Source organism: Rana temporaria, chromosome 11 (genome assembly GCF_905171775.1).
Source record: "Rana temporaria chromosome 11, aRanTem1.1, whole genome shotgun sequence".
Classification (NCBI taxonomy): domain Eukaryota; kingdom Metazoa; phylum Chordata; class Amphibia; order Anura; family Ranidae; genus Rana; species Rana temporaria.
The window spans coordinates 53,871,400-53,890,930 of record NC_053499.1 but is presented as its reverse complement, the minus strand read 5'-3'; the positions used below and the strand labels follow the sequence as shown (position 1 = coordinate 53,890,930).

Below are 19,531 nucleotides of genomic sequence, written 5' to 3'. Positions count from 1 at the left end.
ATTTATATGGATACACCCGGGTGGGCCATTTATATGGATACACCTTAATAAAATGGGAATGGTTGCCGCCATGGTCACCACCCATCTTGAAAAGTTTCCCCCCCTTATATATACTAATGTGCCGCAAACAGGAAGTTAATATCACCAACCATTCCCATTTTATTAAGGTGTATCCATATAAATGGCCCACCCTGTACATTAACATGAGCAGTAAGTTGTGGATCCAACAATAAAATTAAATACATATGTCTGACTTGGCATATTTAACATCCCTCTGCTTCATAAACCCATTAAAAAAAAAAAAAAAAAAAAACTAATAATAGCCAGAAAAGAAATGCATATACAATGTACTACAAATTGTAATGGTGGCAGTTGTGTAAGTTTTCCTTAAAATTATTGACTGGTGGAAATGAACCATACATTTGTGGCTAGTGATTGAGGTGTCTCTTAACATTGTAGTCAATGGAGAAATGCCTCTTAGATTGGTAATCAGTGATATGAAGGGTCCCCTTACATTGTTGGTCAGTGGGGGGGGAGGACCCTCTTATACTGTTGTTCATGAAACATAATGGTGGTTGTTAGTGGGTAGATACCCTGTTGTTATACTAAGTTGCCAATGGTAAGAATACTCCTCTTGAAAGCTGAAAAGATCAGTGGTTACTTACCTCAGAAATTAGAGCAGAGGTGCCATTGGTCAGCTTACACTGAGGAAAAATTATGTTGGCACCAGAACTGCGCAGGCTCAGTCAAAGCGGACATAAAATAACAGATTATTCAACCACCTAATACCTTTTTAACCTCTTCCGGATGTGCCGCCGCAGTTATACTGCGGCAGGCTGCCCCCCCCCTGTGTAAGCTGTCATAGCTGTACGTCGGCTCTTTAAGACGCCCCCGGAGCCGACCGAGTGCCCGGGCAAGCTTGATTGCTCGTTACAGAGCGAGAACGGGGATGGACACGCATCCTGATTCTCTCAGGGGCGAGGAGACTGATAGTGCGTTCGTACAATGTATGAACACCAATCAATCTCTTCCCCTAGTCAGTGCCAGTTAGAACACACATTAGGGAACACATTTAAACCCTTGATCGCCCCCTAGTGTTAACCCTTCCCTGCCAGTGACATTTTTATAGTAATCAGTGAATCTTAAAGCACTGATCGCTGTATAAATGCCAGTCATCCCAAAAATGTGTCAAAAGTGTCCGATGTGTCCGCCATAATGTCGCAGTCCTGATAAAAATTGCAGATCGCCACCATTACTATTAAATATGAAAATAAATAAGAGGAATAAGGGAACTTTGTTACATATATTTTGGACTTGCCCTAGGATTAGGAAGTATTGGTTAGAAGTACAAAGGATCTCTCAAAAATGTACATCCTATCAAATATTAGATGACCCCGCTTTCTGTTTACTACATCTATCACAGATTCCAATAAAGACATATAAAAACTCGATAATTTGTCACCTGATTGATGAGGCCAAGGCGGGCATAGCTCGGAATTGGAAAAACCCTAGGCCACCCACGATTGTAGAGTGGCTGAATAGGGTTAGAAACGTAGGGGATTTGGTGCTATCTGCCCAAGATAGAAAAGAACAATATAATTTAACCTGGGGAGCATGGAATGTATTTGTATACTCAGAAGAAGGGAAGAGATTACTGGGGAGTGAAAATAGGGAATAAGTCAGTTGGCATATATGGGTAAGGGGAGGGTCGGGTGCCTTCTTGAAGGGGGGGGGGCACGGGGGGGTGGAGGGAGTAGAGAGAGGGGGGAGGAGGGAACTGTTTTTTTAAATTTAATTTTTATTTATTTTTCCCAGTGGATTGTTTTGGGGGGGGAGGGGGCGAGAAAGGGGGGTAAAAGGTAAAGTAAAAGGTATTTAAACAAAGGGATAAATAAGAAATGGAGGGAGAAGGGACATTATATTAAAGAGGAGATAGAGCTTAATTAAGAGTTGTTGGATGAAATTAGGTCAAATGGGTAAATTGAGAATTTTGGTGTTTGGTTTTTCTTTTTTTTTCTCTCTTTTCTTCCTCTTCGCTTTTCAAGGGCAATATAGTTCCTAATCTAGGAAGTGGTAACTAGATAGACAGTGGGCTAGAATTAAGAAATGTATTTGTTGCCTAGCTTGACCAGATGACTTGAAGTGTGCTAGAGGTACTGTAATTTGGGGTTATTTCCCTTTCTGATATTTAATACACGGTTTATGTATTATGTTATAATTTTGGAAAACTTTTGAATAAAAATAAATATATTTAAAAGAAAATAAATAATAATAAAAATGCCATAAAACTACGCACTATTTTATAGATGCTATAACTTTATATAGGCTTATTGCGATTTTTTTTTTTTTTTTTTTACCAAAAACATGTAGAATAATACATATCGGCCTAAACTGAGGAAAAAAATTTTTTTTTTTTTCAAAAAAGAATTGGGATATTTATTATAGCAAAAAGTAAAATATATTGTGTTTTTTTCAAAATTTACACTTTTCTTTTGTTTATAGCACAAAAAATAAAGACCACAGAGGTGATCAAATACCACCAAAAGAAATCTCTATTTGTGGGGGGAAAAAACGTCAATTTTGTTTGGGTACAGCGTCGCATGACCGCGCAATTGTCAGTTTAAGTGACGCAGTGCCGTATCGCAAAAAATGGTCTGGTCATCGAGCATCCAAATCTTCTGGGGCTGAAATGGTTATAAACTCTTTTAGAAAGGCACAACATATTAAATTAAAGTATGTATTGTACATTTACATAAAATGCTGTATTATATTCTATAACCTTTATTATTTACGTGTAATTATAGCTACAGACCCGGTGACATGTTTTTTTCATAATTACTTTCACATCAATATCACACTGTTCATTATACTTATTATGGGAGATAATTAATTTAAAGTTGGCCAGATTGAATTATTACAATGTAACATCTGCAAAAAAAATGATGCAGTCATTATAACAATCTAACTAGAAAATGGAAATTAACTTTATTTACAGAAAAGGGTCTTCAAAAACAAACCGCTGTGATTTTTTTTTTCTGCATTGACAACTCTAACAGGTGTGGACAATGGTATCAAATGAAACTCTTAATGGCATCACTTTACATATTTGGATTAAGCTTGCTAGACACTGCATGAATTCCAACGAGTTCAGTGCCTAAAACCTGTGCTCCCCTGAATTCTGACCTGCCATCAGTGGATGACAGGTCAGACATGCTGTTAGAGAGTGGCTACGTTGATTCTTCATGGCCCCAATGTATGTAGGTATATAGCCACCCTCTCATACTCATGAGATGTACTGTGGGATTTGTAGTGTGCACTGCTTGTTCCAAACAAAAATAAGTAAGGGGGGCATTACAAAGAGGCAGAAAAACAAGGTAATAAACAATATCATGAAAAATTGATATAAAGCCATTAAGTAATGGATTCATTTTGGAGAGAAAAAAATATTTAGTGTAACTTTAAGTTCTGAGGCCTCAACATAAAAAAATATAGACATAGTAAATAATGTGTAAATGTAAACCAAAAAATGGCGCCCTAAAAGTGGGGGATAAAAACAAATAACCAGCTGCCCATTTAAGGTGATAGAATCACCAACGTGATGTAAATAAAATAAAAACTAAGATGCTAGTTGTGTTCCTGTGTGTAACAATAATTATAAAAACATATGCAATGTCATAAATTCCAACACTGCATTGTAAATAGAATAACAAATCATATATCAAGCTAAAAGTACAGTAATCCCAACACCAGAAACAAATGGCTTTTAGCTAAATCTTCTAGAGCTTCCATCACAAGTGCTCAAAGGGAAGGTGGCAACTCACCACAGGTGTTTGACCATCCTATAAAAAGGGGTCAAATTGCGCATTTGGAATACCAATTTGATTCCACTGTCCTCAGCACTCCACTCCAATGGCCCCTCATGATGAAACTAGGATGGGGAAAATGACTCCACGGAAGCAAATAAGAAAGTCTCATAGTGTAGTAATTTTAATGAAGGGTTTAAAAGCAGTTACAAAAAGATTGTACTCTTATGTTATAATGCCTGGCCTGGCACTAGGTATAAATAGCGTATGCAGATATGGCTTAGCCTCTGGCGGTGGCATGCTGTCCACGTCTCACTCTGGGTTGTAAAGCCTGTGTGGGGTATCAAATAGGACCCGGAAATTATGGATTCTCCACTCCAACATACGCGTTGCCGTGCTCAGCGTCTTCAGGAAGTGACGTCAGGCTGCTTCCAGCTTGCTTTTATACGGATAGGATGGTTTCTATTGGTGGGATTCCTCCAAAATGGAGGGGAAGACAAATATATAATGCCAGTTCTCCCTCTAGTGCAGCCAATTCACACACTGTCAATACCACTCAAGATTAGCCAACCTTTAGTCATTGATAATTCTACATATATAAAAAGTAATGAACACAATAAAATTAATATAAAATAGCACATCTGAAATTAGATTTTGGCATACCAAGTGAGAAAATGCTCTAAATGGTGCATCTACTGGATAATGTCTGGAAGGCAACAACCAGAAAATATATACCTGTAATTAATAATCTGATGTGAATATTTATAAAAAATATTCGGAATGATAATGATACAATCCAATAAACACCAGTAGTAATTATAAATGTATAAAAATAGAAAATTAAGAGCTAAATTAATAAAATTATATATCATATTAAAACTGCAAAGGGGGGCAATAAAACATCCCCCCATTTTGGTAAAATCAATTACAAAATAGGTGCTAAAAAAGCCATAAATCAATAATCAATGATAAAATATTTAAAGTTAGTGTCTATGTTTAATCCCAAAGGTTGAAGTGATTGAAGTCTATATATCCAGTGTGTCTCCATTTGGGACACCTTTTTTGTCATATCTGTGCCCCTTCAATGCTGACAAACCTTATCAATGCCCTAGAATCTGAGAAGAGAGGGGTCCTTATTGTGCACCAACCTGAAGTGGTTGAATACACTTTGGTAGTTACCACTTGCTTACTGGGCACATATACCTCCTTCCTGCCCAGGCGAAATTTCAGCTTTCAGCACTGCGTCGCTTTAAATTAAAATTGCACGGTCGTGCGATGTGCCTCCCAAAAAAAATTGACGTTGTTTTTTCCCCACAAATAGAGCTTTCTTTTGGTGGTATTTGATCACCTCTGCGGTTTTTATTTTTTGCGCTATAAACAAAAAAAAGAGCGTACATTTTGAAAAAAAACTAAATTTTTTACTTTTTGCTATAATAAATATCCCATTTTTTTTCTCAGTTTAGGCCGATTTTTGACACATTTTTGGGACCATTCACATTAATACAGAGAACAGCGCTATAAAAACGCACTGATTACTGTATAAATGTGACTGGTAGGGAAGGGGTTAACACTAGGGGGGCGAGGAAGGGGTTAAATGTGTATCCTGGGTGTGTTCTAACTGTGTGTGGAGGGGGACTGACTGGGGGAGGTGACCGATGCTGTGTCCCTTTGTACAAGGGACATAGCATCTGTCTCCTCTCCCTGACAGGACGTGGAGCTCTGTGTTTACACACAGAGCTCCACGTCCCTGCTCTGTCATTGACGATCGCAGGTACCTAATGGACATAAGGCACACGCATCGGCATCTGGGGGACGCGCCGGGTGCGTGCGCGTGTGCCCCCCAGTGGCCTGAGGACTCGAAGACGTCAAATGACGGCGGCTGGGATTTATAGAGCCACCTTGCCGCCGTCATTTGACTATATGCCGGGGCTCAAGTAGTTAAACCCTTTTTTTATGTTGTCTATATGTTCCCCCTCCCTTTTATCCATGGTTCTGGTGATTCTGCCAATATGTTGAAAGTTACATGGGCACATTAAAAGATATGTGACATATCTGGTTTTACAGGTGATGAACTGTCTGATGTCATATACATCACCTGTGACAACTGATGAGAAACTGGTAGTTTTCCTAGTTTTATCCCAAGTGGTTCTACATGCTTTACATCTTTTGCATTTGTAAAAACCTGTTCAATCCAAAAAAGGTAGGGGGTCTTTTGGGGGCCTAATTGCACTTTTTGTCAACATATTGTGTAGTAAATAATGATATTGTAAATTGCCTCACATATTGATAAGAGGGTATGATGGGAGATGGAAGGAGCAGTTCAAGTTGCCGACATCCTAGATTAAGTTCGTAATGCATGATAGAGTGCCCTTAGTTATGGGGCTCCAAAAATCTTCCAGGAGACATTTGCAGATATGTGCACATTTGAGTACTGCATTTCATATTTTGATTACAAGATAACTTTAGTTTTTAACATTACTTTATGACCAAGCATTTTGATTGAAGCATAAAAGGAAAGTAAGCTGTTTAGACCAGCATTACTAGAAATATATTGATTTGCTACCTCTATGATCACTGCATAATAAAACAGGACGTAAAGTGAATGTAAACCCTCCATATACCCAGTGACGTGAACAGTCTCAGATAATACATAGAGATGAAACAAAAATCCCTATATAGGTTTTACATGTATATCTGCTGTCTTCAGCTTTATATACTGTTTAGAAAGTGCACATCCTGTTAGAATTTTTAGTTCATGGTTCCCCTGTTGAAGAGGATCATTGCTACACACTGTGAGAGACTATGAGACAGCTGATTGGAGGAAAGGCACACACCCCCCTCACCACACATGCAGAGCGTGTCTGTGACTAGTTTAGCAGTCTGCCAATTTATTTATAGCAACCTCCCCCGACACACACTTCTATCTCCCGTCTCGGAGAGCTTGTCAAAAGTTATCAGGCTGATAACAGAGGAACGGAGCAGGACAAAGCTATGGGACATAGTGCTTTAAAGAGAGATAAGAAAACACTACAGATATATTGTATTTATCGGCGTATAACATGCACTTTTCCCCCTGAAAATCAGGGGAAAATTGTGTGCATGTTATATGTCAATTCCTGCTGTCTCTGAATGGAAGGAGGGGCAGACACCACCAGATTACACAGAGTGGCGATCTCCTGTATACCCGGCACTCAGTCCCACCTTCTGGCCCAGGATTGGACAACTGTTCTGTCTATCACTGTGTGTGACTGATCGCCGGCTACACAGAAGATCATGGCGCTGTGTAATCTGGCACTGGTGAGGCTGCATTAATGGGCAATGAAGAAGCTGCAGATGGGCGCTGTGCAGGCTGCATTTATTTGCCATGGTGAGGCTGCAAATGGGCAATGGGGAGGGTGCTGATGGACACTGTGCAGGCTGCATTGATGGGCACTGGTTAGGCTGCAGATGGGCACTGATCAGGCTGCATTAATGGACTGTAATCCTTATTTTGCTTCAAAGTTCTTTATTTAAAAATTTGGTTTTTTTCCTGAAACTTCACTCTTAAAATTAAGGTGCGTGATTCATGCATGTAAATACGGTGCCCAGCTCAAATTTCATAAATCGGGTTTGCATCCACTTTAAGTGAATTTTATATAATTCACGTATAACTACAACTTTAAATAGATTTTTTTAACCTGGATTTTGCCCTTCAACCTTTTACTGTAACAAGAAATATGTCTAGTACTGCATATATAATACAGTTTATATAGTGCTGGAGCCTCGGCTTTTCTCCATGTGATGTGAAATACACCTCTTCTCTGTCCCTGGGACAAGCCACCCCCTCAAGCATCCAGCTCTGCTCACCATGACGATAAATCAGCCCTTTAAAGGTTCATTAGCTGCTGTAATAACTTAGGATCCAAAAGTCAGGGAAGTTATTAGTTCCTGTTACATCCACTGATTACATAATTACAGTAAAATACATTTCCGATGGCAGCACAACTTCAGCAGCCAATTAGTCCAGTTCAGGAGGTGGAATTATCGTGTGTCTGCTGCTTCTTAATAAAAGCTGTCATTTCTGCCAGTCTTATGAAATAGTCCAGAGTTTTTTGTTTTTTAGATATAACCTTTTTAAACCTATATATCAAATTGATATACAGTAGCTATTTAACAGTGTTCTTTTTGTAAATATTTTATATTTATATACAGAGCTGCTTGACAACCTTATATGCACAATAGGATTCACAGAAGTTTATCATAAAATAAGCTAAAATCTTTATTTCAACCATGTGACTGTAATTTTCAATTCTTATTGGGCTGATGACAACTTATCCTTTTGTGTTATCCTCATAAATTGTTAATCATCTCTGTGTTATAGACAAACATGAGTGGTAGATCTGAGCATACTCTTGATTCCTGTCCTGTGGTCTAATGTTATGGTCATTTACATGTCATGAAGGGTTGCACAGATTTCCTGCGAAAAGGATATGCAAAAGTTAGGATAAATATATTTTTATTAAATGTGTCTTGATTCCCGATGAAAAACTTAATAGGGGATTGCCCTTACTTTGGAGATATTGCCTTTCACTTCCTGTTGCAACTCCCAGACAGAATGTTAAAGGAATCCTTTCTTTTTTTTAAACTGAAATGAAAATTTGTGACCGTAGATACACCTTAGCTGCTTGCTGACCAGCCACAGCAGTTATACTGCGGCAGAATGGCTTGGCTGCGCAAATCGCCATTCCGGTACGGCAGTCCCTTTAAAGGCTATAGCAGGCATGTTGCCAGAGCCGATGCGCATAGCCGGTGGCCGCGAAGTCCCCTGGCCACCTGCGATAGCTCCACAGAGAGCCAGAACGGGGATCTGTTTTAAAAAAAAAATCATATACAAAAACAAAAAGTATCATCCATAAAAAACATATGTAGCGCTACCCCCGAAGGAGCCGCTGTTTGATTTGGGAACAGCCTATTAAGTTACCCAGGCGTTGTCTAGGGGTGCAATTGTAGAGACAAACAGTAAACGAAGGTCCAGACAGTGAATAAAGGTTTTTTCCAATGCTTTATTTTCCAGGCCAACACGGCCAACATCAACATCAACATCAATTGGGAAGGGCAAAGTTGATGAATAGAGAGAGAGGAAGAACCTTGCAGTATCAGGCCTGGATATTAATTAGAGCAGTCAGTACTGCTCTGCGTAGTACCAATTTGTAACTCGTCGCCACTCCAACTGAGTGGTTAAAGTGCCCCCGGACAGACCCTTTTTTAAAGGCCTGGCAGCGGAGATGTCACTTAGGATTTCTGGGAGGAACAGGCCTCTCTCACAGACCCGGCTCAGGCCTCTGCCACAGGCCAATTACAATAACTGAGCTAGATAGATAAATGGAGCGAATCCTCCCAGTAGATTTCTGCATTGGTCACCAGATGACAGCAAACATACCTGTCAGTACTCTGGTCACCGGATCCCCAATTGGTTCGTTCAGGCTCTGTTGGACGACCTGCCTCCGGGTCCTCCTCAAACCGACTCCCCAATCGAACATCACCCAGCCTGGGATCCTTTCAGTACAACCGGGAACCCAGCCAGTCACTTGGGTCCCATTGTACCTCCGGATGAGGTCCCAAGTAGTCTGCAATTATGGCCAGGTGGGCCACGCCGGCGGGGTCCATGGATGCGCACACCCTGAAGGTGGATGCTGCACCTGGAACTGGGACCCCGCCAAGATTTTAGAACACATGACACCTGTCACAGGTATACTCCTCTCCAGCACGTCCCTTGAGGGAAAAATTCCTCTGATTGGCTGCTGGAGAAACTTACTCTGCTAGAACCCCTCTGGGGCCAACTGCTGGCCAGGGATGACATTGCATCCCTGGACCACAGACTGACCCAGTGGACATTTCTGGAATGACAGAAGTCCCACAATTTGAACAAATAGTGAATGGGAGCAAGGTAACTCCCATTCCCCACTAACTTTAGCGTAGTGCCCATACTGAAAGTAAGGGGGCGCTACACATATATCAAATATAATGGGAACTGGGGAAAGGGAAGGCGCAAGATAACCACTGATATACAGGTAATTAGTGTAAGTACCTGTAGTTGATCATATACCCGGTTGGGTTCTGTTGCTGTACCCGAATTAGTAATGACTAAAAAAGGGGGAAACAAGGGGAGGTTAATGGCCTAAACGAAGGCCTAAAAGAGGTTACTATTAGCAACAAATAATGATCTAAATGAAGTTCTGATACAAAAGGATTTATTATGGTATCAAAATGTGTATAAAAAGTACAGAAATGTAGGAACTACATGGAGAAATGGAACCATTTGAAAGAATAATTAGCCATTAACAGATATAACAGACGGGACTCACAATAGACAACATAAATTCACGACACTAGTCCGGACATGTATTGGTTCAGCCACAAGTATCGTGCACTACGTGCAATCAACAAGTAAATTTGGCTATCAAAGAAGTGAGGGCTATAAGTAATCAGGACAATATATATATATAACCTGATAGTCCCTTCTTAATTAAGCCAATGAGTGCTTGGCTTAATTAAGGAGGGGAGGGGAGAGGTGGGGAGCAGGGGAAGAATATCAATAAGGCCTGTCAGGACACTACATTATCAAGTATGGACAATGGAGGCCATAAGGTTAATCTAATTGAGCAAGGTTTGATAGTAGTAGTTCTGAAATGTAGGAGGCTGAGGAACTGTCCAGTCAGTTTAGGTGGTTTAGTAAGGATGAATTAGTAGTATTAGTTGAGGCAATCATAGTAAGCAAGCTCCTGTTAGATCCATTAATATACATCAAGCAGAAAGAATTAATCAGCTTTAAATTATTGCCGCCATGCATAGACAGTCCTATTGGTGATGAAAGAAAGGGAACTGTATCATTGGCTAATCAAGGTTGAATAAGCATACTGTTCATAGCGTTCTTAAGAATATAAATGAACGCCGATAGCCACATTAACACTAATATCAATAGATGGAAAGCAAATGCATTTGTAAGTTTGCTGTCTGTACTTTACCAACTTCAGTCTGTTGTCATCCAGGCGGGGACATCAAGTCATGTTGTTGGTGGTTAAGTTTTTCACTGTTGCTGACCTTTGGCAAAACAGCAGTGATGAATGTCCGTGGGGGTCTTGTGTGGACAGTGAGTGTCAGTAATTTCGGATTGTGTACTCCTCACGACCTGCAGTATCCAACTGTGCTTACATTGCGCTGTGTTCCTCTGCTTCCCTCTGCTCGCTCACTTCAATACATATAGTCTGAAAGTATATCAATCCCACCCATGTTCTCTTCCTCCCCCCCACCCGCCCTCGATCTGTTCTCTGCCGTCTTTCTTATTTCAGTCGCCACTATCCTCCTCCCTCATCCTTCTTCCCCTCCACAAACTTCCTGGACAACTTAAAGGCCAACCATCTTTCCCAGACCCCTCTGTATCTTTCAACCTGTCCCTCCGGTCTGCTACTTAGGTATTCCATCTTACAAGTATATAAAGCAAAATTGTTGGGACTTTATATGGGGCCATGACTGCTACAGTACACAGTCTCCATCCCTATTTATTTGTAAAGGAGTGGAAAAAGGGAGGGTAATGGGACTTTATATGAAACACAACACTAGGGTAGAATAAATCAATCAATAATAGTAAATATTATATTTATTAATAACACAATATGTACAATACAGAATTATGGTAAACATGATTGGTAAATCACATAAAAATAAAATTGATTACATAATAAACATTGTTGCACATGATTAATAATGAACTCACAGTATACCCAAAATATATAAATAGATAATATAAATAATTGATGATTCAAACAAGTAAAACCCATTGTAAACCCATAATTGCTGTGACATAGAATCAAATAAAAAAGCTTACCGCATTTCGTGGATTGTTTCCACTCATCAGGAGCAGCTTATACAATGGGAGTACCTATAATAGATTATAAATTCATAATCAATAGTAGTTGATTAGAGCAGGGAGAGGGGGAACAAAAAACTATGGTCCTAGAACTCTTATCTATGGGTAGAATTTAAAACAATGTAGATCATGGTAATGATGACTCACCCCCAGTGCCTTCAATCATCATTACCATGATCTACGTTCTTTTAAAGTAAACCCATCGTCTTTTGCTCCAAAGTAAGGGAAATCCCTTTTGTCACAGCACTCATGTGTTTACTATGGGTTTTACTTGTTTGATTCATCAATCAATTATTTATATTATACAAGTATAGTCTACTCTTTCGAGCCACTCGTTTTTCTTTGTGTAGCCATTTTTTTGGTATTAGTCCCTTTGCGGCATTCAGTAGGGGTGGAATTAAAGTTTTCTTACATTGTTTTTTTGTGTTGTTTGTACCATGGAACAGGCAGGTCCAAGGGTTATTTGATATTCTCTCCCCCGTTATAGCTATATATTCTAGAATTTCCTGGCAATATTCTTTAATTTTTGGGCAGTCCCACCAGATATGCATCATTGTACCAATTTGTTTGCACTCACGCCAACACTGTGGGGATTTATCTTGTTGGAATTTTCTCTGGTGTCAGGTATCACCGAACAAACACATAATTTGCTTCAATAGTATTTATATCTGTTTCAAAATGTACTGCTCCAATCATTTGTGTTTCCTCCAGGTTATGCCCATTTCTTGTTTCCATTTTTCTAAACATGATAGTGGCCCTCGTCCCTCTAGCTCTGTTAGGATTTCATATAGGATATCCCATATTTTAATGGTGTTTTTATATTACAAAGTTTTGCTAATGTATTTAACTCCTTCCCGTCCCTGAATGAATGAGGTATTTGTACTCACAAAGTGTTTTAACTGTAGGTATTCCCACTCACTGATCTTGTGCCATCCATTTAGACTTTTTAGTTCATGGCTTGTTCTTATCCTGCCCTGGGAGATGATGTCTTTTAATTGTTCGTTTCCCATTTAACTTTCTAAAAGTGTCCCGTTCCCAGGAATAAAAAAGTATGTGCCCGTAAGAGACATTAAGGGTAAATTATATTTCCATATTCCCTGACAATGTATTGTGACCCATATTTTAAATATGGTTTCAGTGAGGTCGTGTGTATCTGTACCCAATGTTCAAAATCTCTGTGGTATTCAACTATTTATTTTTATTAGTGTCATGCTTAAAGAATTTTCCATCTTCACCCACCTCTTGTTACAGTGTACTTTTGCCCATTCCACCAACCGTGATAATATGACTGCTAAACCCCCATATTTTTTTTTTCTACTAAGAAATGCAAAATTTACTCTAGGTTTTTTCTTTTGCCATATATATTTTAATATGATTGTTTTTATTGCTCTAAAAAAGCTTTGTGGAATTGCTATCGGCAACATTTAGAACTTATAAATTATTTTTGGTAGGATCACCATTTTTTACATATTTATCATACCCATCCAGGTCTTATCGAGATATTCTTGTTCTCTGTTTTGATTTCATTAAGTAATGGGATGTAATTCGCCTGATATAGCTTCTCTATTGAGGGTGTTAATTTAATTCCTAAATGTGTTAGTTGTTTTATTGCCCATATAAAAGGAAAAGCCCTTTGTAGTGCTTGTTTCTTTTTTTTTCAATTCCTACATTTAATATTTCTGTTTTTATTGCGTTAATCTTGAAATTTGTGAGTTCATCATATTTTTTTAATTCTCATTACATTGGGCAATGTTAGTCTTGGTTTGGTTATGTATAATAAAACATCATCTGCGTATACCGCCCCCTATGTTCTTCTTCACCCACTCTCACCCCTCCTACATCCACACTATCCCATAACATTGCCAGTAATGATTCCAGTTATAGTACATATAGGAGTGGTGAGAGTGGGCACCAGAATGGGGATCTGTTAATGTAAACAAGCAGATCCCCCTTCTGACAGGGAAGTAGAGAGAGATTGTCGGTTTCTAGTGATTAGAAACAACGATCTCTCTCTACGCCCAGTCAGTGCACTCCCCCCACAGTTAGAAACACCTCCCTAGGGAACACTTAACCCCTTCATTGTCCCCTAGTGTTAACCCCTTCCCTGCCAGTGTCATTTATACAGTAATCAGTAGCTATTTTTAGCACTGATCACTGTATAAATGTCACTGGTCCCAAACAAGTATCAAAGGTGGGTGATCTGTCCACCGCAATGTCGCACTCCCGCTAAAAATCGCTGATCGTCGCCATTACTACTAAAAAAATGCCATAAATATATCACCTATTTTGTAGAGGCTATATCTTTTGTGCAAACCAATCAATATACACTTATTGCGATTTTTTTTTTTTTTACCAAAAAATATGTAGAAGAATAGATATTGGCCTAAATGATGAAGAAATTTGTTATTTTTTTAAAAAATTGGCGATTTTTTTTTGTTTATGGCGCAAAAAATAAAAACCACACAGTTGATCAAATACCACCAAAAGAAAGCTCTATTTGTGGGGAAAAAAGGACCTCAATTTTATTTGGGTACAGTGTCGCATGACCGTGCAATTGTCATTTAACCACTTCCTTACTGGGCACGTATACCCCTTCCTGACCAGGTGAAATTTCAGCTTCTGGCACTGCGTCGCTTTAACTGACAATTGCGCGGTCGTGCGATGTGGCTCCCAAACAAAATTGGCGTCCTTTTTTCCCCACAAATAGAGCTTTCTTTTGGTGGTATTTGATCACCTCTGTGGTTTTTATTTTTTGCGCCATAAACAAAAAAAGAGCGACAATTGTGAAAAAAAGTCAATATTTTTTACTTGTTACTATAATAAATATCCCATTTAAAAAAAAAAATAAAAAATTTTTTTTTCTCAGTTTAGGCCGATACGAATTCTTCTACATATTTTTGGTAAAAAAAAAAAAATCGCAATAAGCGACTGGTTTGCGCAAAAGTTATAGCGCTTACAAAATAGGGGACAGAATTATTATTCATTTTTATTATTATTTTTTTTTACTAGTAATGGCGGCGATCTGCGATTTTTATTGGGACTGCGACGTTATGGCGGACACATCGGACACTTTTGACACATTTTTGGCGCCATTCACATTTATACTGCGATCAGTGCTATAAAAATGCACCGATTACTGTATAAATGTGACTGGCAGTGAAGGGGTTAACACTAGGGGGGCATGGAAGGGGTTAAATGTATTCCCTGTTTGTGTTCTAACTGTGGGGGGAGGCGGGTGACTGGGGGAGGTGACCGATGCTGTGTCCCTCTGTACAAGAGACACAGATCGGTCTCCTCTCTCCCTGACAGGACGTGGAGCTCTGTGTTTACACACAGAGCTCCACGTCTTGTCCCTGTAGCCACCGATCGCAAGTGCCTGGCGGACATCGCGGCCGCCAGGCACGTGCATCGGTATCTCAGGAATGCGGCGGGCACGCGCGCGCCGCCGGCGGCGCTCGCACGCCCTCTAGTGGCCTGGAAGAGCGGAGGACGCATATATGCGTCCTGTTAGAGATTTAGAACCACCCTGCGGCCGCACATATTCGTACGGCCGTCGGGAAGTGGTTAAACCAACGCAGTGGCTTGGTCATTGAGGGGGTAAAACCTTTCTGGAGCTGAAGTGGTTAAGGTGATTGTAAAGTCTATTTTTTTTTATTATTTTTTTTAATAAGAAACTTACCTGCTTTGTGAAGTTGGTTTTGCACAGAGCAGCCCGGATTCTCCTCTTCTCGGGTCCCTCTTTGTTGCTCTTGCCCCTCCCTCCTATCGTGTACCACCTCAGCCAGCAGCTTTCTATGGGGTATCTGAGCCCAGTCAGAGCTCCGTGTATCTATTCAGACACGGAGTCTGACCTGCCCCCACCCCCTTTCTCCCCTGATTGGCTGACTGACTTTGATTGACAGTCGTGGAAGCCAATGGCACCTCTGCTGTGCCTCAACCAATCGGGAGGAGTGTGCCGGACAGTTTAGACACTCGTGGACATCTCTGGAGAGAGAAGGGGCTCAGGTAAGTAATAATTAGGAGGTGCTGGGGAGGCTGCTACACACAAGGTTTTTTATCTTAATGCATAGAATGCATTAAGTTAAAAAACGTTCTGCCTTTTTCAACTCCTTGAACAAAGATCATATACAGTAATTGCTTCTTTTCATATAAATAAAATGCATGTAAAACTAAAATGCTTTTTTTTTTTTAGTTAGTAGGAATGGGTCCCTCTTACTGTCCTGGAGATGCAGTCTCTCTAAAGTTAAAGAGGTTGTTAATCCATGCAACAACCCCCTCTGCTATGTTAAACAATGTCCCCAGTGTATTTGTTTTTAAAGAAAAATGCCAGTGTATACCTTATTTTATAATGGTGATCAGCACTCACGTGACCGGCCACCTCTCTCCTCTCTCAAGCTGGGCCGCCTCTCTCCTCTCTCAAGCTGACAGCTCCAGTGGGTGAGGCTGGGAAACCCCCACTGACATCAGTCAGGAGGAGGAGTGGAGTGGAAATAGGTGGCCGGTCATGTGAGCGCTGATCAGCGCTCTGAAAGCAGGTACACAGTGGCATTTAAAATAAAATACACTGGGGACATTGTTTAACATAACAGAGGCAAAATATTGAAAGGTTGTTGTATTATAAGCGCAGCAGAAGGGGAGGCTCATGGAGTGGACTAAGCTGACAGGCAGGGAGGGGGAGGAGGAAACAGGAGAGCAGAGAGCAAGGCTGCAGATGACAGAGGCACGTAAACTAACCACGGTGTCAGGGCTCAGCAGCCATGATAAATCGTGGTCAGTTTAGAGGGGGAGGGCAGAACCAGGCAGCATCAGCCAGGTATTTTAGGTGATACGGGGGGCCAAATTACACAGCACAAGCACTGGGTAACAAACACTTTAACAGAGTTCCCTTCTTAGAGATGTCATAGAAACAGGTGTCCCCATTGGAGGATTGTCCCTCACCTATTTCTCTGATAGCAACTCAGAACTTTGGCTTTCCCCTGACATTCTATCTTGACCACTTGCCACCCCTGCAACATACACATAGGTCGCAGGACTTTCAGCGGTTATACCGGGATGATGCCTGCGGCATTTGTTTTTTTTTGGCTGGCAGAGTACTGTAATGCAGAAGCAATCCTAGTGGCTAAATAGCCTCTGAATTGCTTTTACAAGTGACGGGAGGGGGTTATTTTAACATTCCAAACATTTACTGCAGGTGGATCTATTTTAAATTGGTTGTAAACCCGGAAAAACAAACAAAAAAAAAACCCTGTAAGACAAAGGCATAATGAGCTAGTATGCATCCCTCATTATTGTGTATACTTACCTTTGATCGAAGCTCTTGCAGCAGCCCCGCACACCGTGTGACCAGCGACATGTGTCCCAGGTTTATTTCCGGATTCGCAGGCTTGGGCGCTGTGATTGGCCGGAGCCGCAATGATGTCACGGCGCGCTGCTGAAGAAATGGCACTAGTAAGCCGTTTCTTTAGTGCACATGCGCCGATGACGTCGGCACAAGCGTATACGGTAAATAGGTCCTAAGCTGGGCAGGTTTAGGAGATATTTACAGTACCTAAAGGTAAGCTTATAGGCTTACCTGTAGGTACAAATGGTGTAACAGGGTTTAAAATCATTTTAACTTAAAACATGCCTTCCTTGGGAAGATTTACGTACAGTGAATGTTTAATGAATATCACATTCATTGCTTCATGATGTTTTCATTACCATACTTTACTTTCCTGTATGCTTAAAAATAATGTTTTTTTAGTTCACAAAATAAATTACTGAATAGACTAGGTGAATTTACTGCATGCATATTATGTTTATGTTGTCATTTTTTTAGGTATGTTTATTGTAAATGTCAGTTCACAAAAATTATCACTTGGGTTATTGCTTCTTAAAATACTTTCTGTTTGCTGATAATGATGAGTTTCAAAGGGGTGCCTATTGAGGCGATCTGGAGCTATTTCATGGAAACAAATAAAATTTCATGAGATAAAATAACCACATATGGGGAATAGAGGCGTTTCACAGTTAGTTATATACCCATTGTATAAAATAATGTAGAAAAACAACTATGCCACGCCTAAGCTATATGTATGTAAATGTGGAAACTCATATGAAATGAACCAGAGAGAAAAATATTTTAAGTTTTAAACCCCAAACCAAAAATTTTATATATTGCAGCTTACCAATCCTTAGCTGTGGTGGCTGCATTAGTTTTATGTTTTATGCTTTTTTCCCACTGTTTTCACCTGGTGATCAAGACAGGAACACACCCTCTGTATTAGAGTGCCCCCGCTCTGGATAAAAGAGCAAGGGGCACCTTTGGACAGCAGCATTGTCAGTCTGGGAGGTGGGGAATGTTAGATACACTAACCAATTGAACCCAAAATCCAGCTAATACTTCATATGCAGTTACCTTTTGTGATAAAGGTTTTCACATAAATAAACAAAAGCTGATCATTGTAAGCAACCCTGTCAGTGGTAAATGTTTTTTCTCAACCCTGTAACTGGTACATCTGCAGGAGAACTTTTGAAAAACAGACTTACTGACTGGATGACCAGGTGAAAATAAAAAATAAAACAAATGTAGCCACCACATCTAAGAATTAGTAAGTAACAATATAATACATAGAACAGTAAAAAGCTGGATATTATTCATTTTTATTGCATGTAAAAACACAGCACCCACGGACAGAACAGACTGACAGGCAAAGCTAACACGTTTCACACCGGACACGGTGCTTAATCATAGCTAAAGTGCTGGACATACATACTGGTGTGTATGTGTATATATATATATATATATATATGTATGTATGTATGTATGTATGTATGTATGTGTGTGTGTGTATGTGTATATATATATATATATATATATATATATATATATATATATATATATATATATATATATATGTATATGTATGTATATATAAATATATATATATATATCTATATATATATATATATATATATATATACACACACACCTAGACATCTAGGGCCAGATTCAGGTACAAATGCGGCGGCGTAACGTATGTCATTTACGTTACACCGCCGCAAGTTTTCAGCGCAAGTGCTTGATTCACAAAGCACTTGCCTGTAAACTTGCAGCAGCATAGCGTAAAGCCGTCCGGCGCAAGCCCGCCTAATTCAAATGGGGCGTGTATCATTTAAATTAGGCACGTTCCTGCGCCGAACATACTGCGCATGCTCCGTTTTGAAATTTCCCGCCGTGCTTTGCGCGAAATGACGTTGCACCAACTTAATTTTTTGAACGGCGACGTGCGTTACATCCTTTCCTATTCCCGGACGTCTTACGCAAAAAAAATAAAAAATTGAAATTCGATGCTGGAACGACGGCCATACTTTAACATGGGCTGTCTATTTTTACACCACCTAAATAGTAATCGCAACTTTACAACGGGAAAAGCCGACTAGCGACGACGTAAGAGAATGCGACGAACGCGCGTACCTTCGTGGATCGCCGTAAACAGCTAATTAGCATACCCGATGCGGAAAACGACGCAAACTCCACCCAGCGGGCGCCGAAGTATTGCATCCTAAGATCCGAAGGCGTACAAAGCCGTACGCCTGTCGGATCTTAGCCAAATGCCGTTGTATCTTTGTTTGAGAATTCAAAATAAAGATACGACGTGGCAAATTTGAAAGTACGCCAGAGTATCAGCAGATACTCCGGCGTACTTTTTCTGTGAATCTGGCCCTTAGACGCAAGTGTGTATAATGTTAATTGACAATTAATAAATCTAAAAAAAACTATGAACATCAACATCAGATAACCAGTCACTCAATCAAAAGAATTTAACTGAATCGTAGCCAT

At 40.0% G+C, this 19,531-nt stretch overlaps 1 protein-coding gene across 2 annotated transcripts in view; it reads left to right on the top strand.

Annotated features, from left to right (window-relative positions):
* Positions 1 to 19,531, top strand: part of CHID1 (chitinase domain containing 1) — a 706,518-nt gene that overhangs the window by 644,374 nt on the left and 42,613 nt on the right. The window lies entirely within an intron of this gene.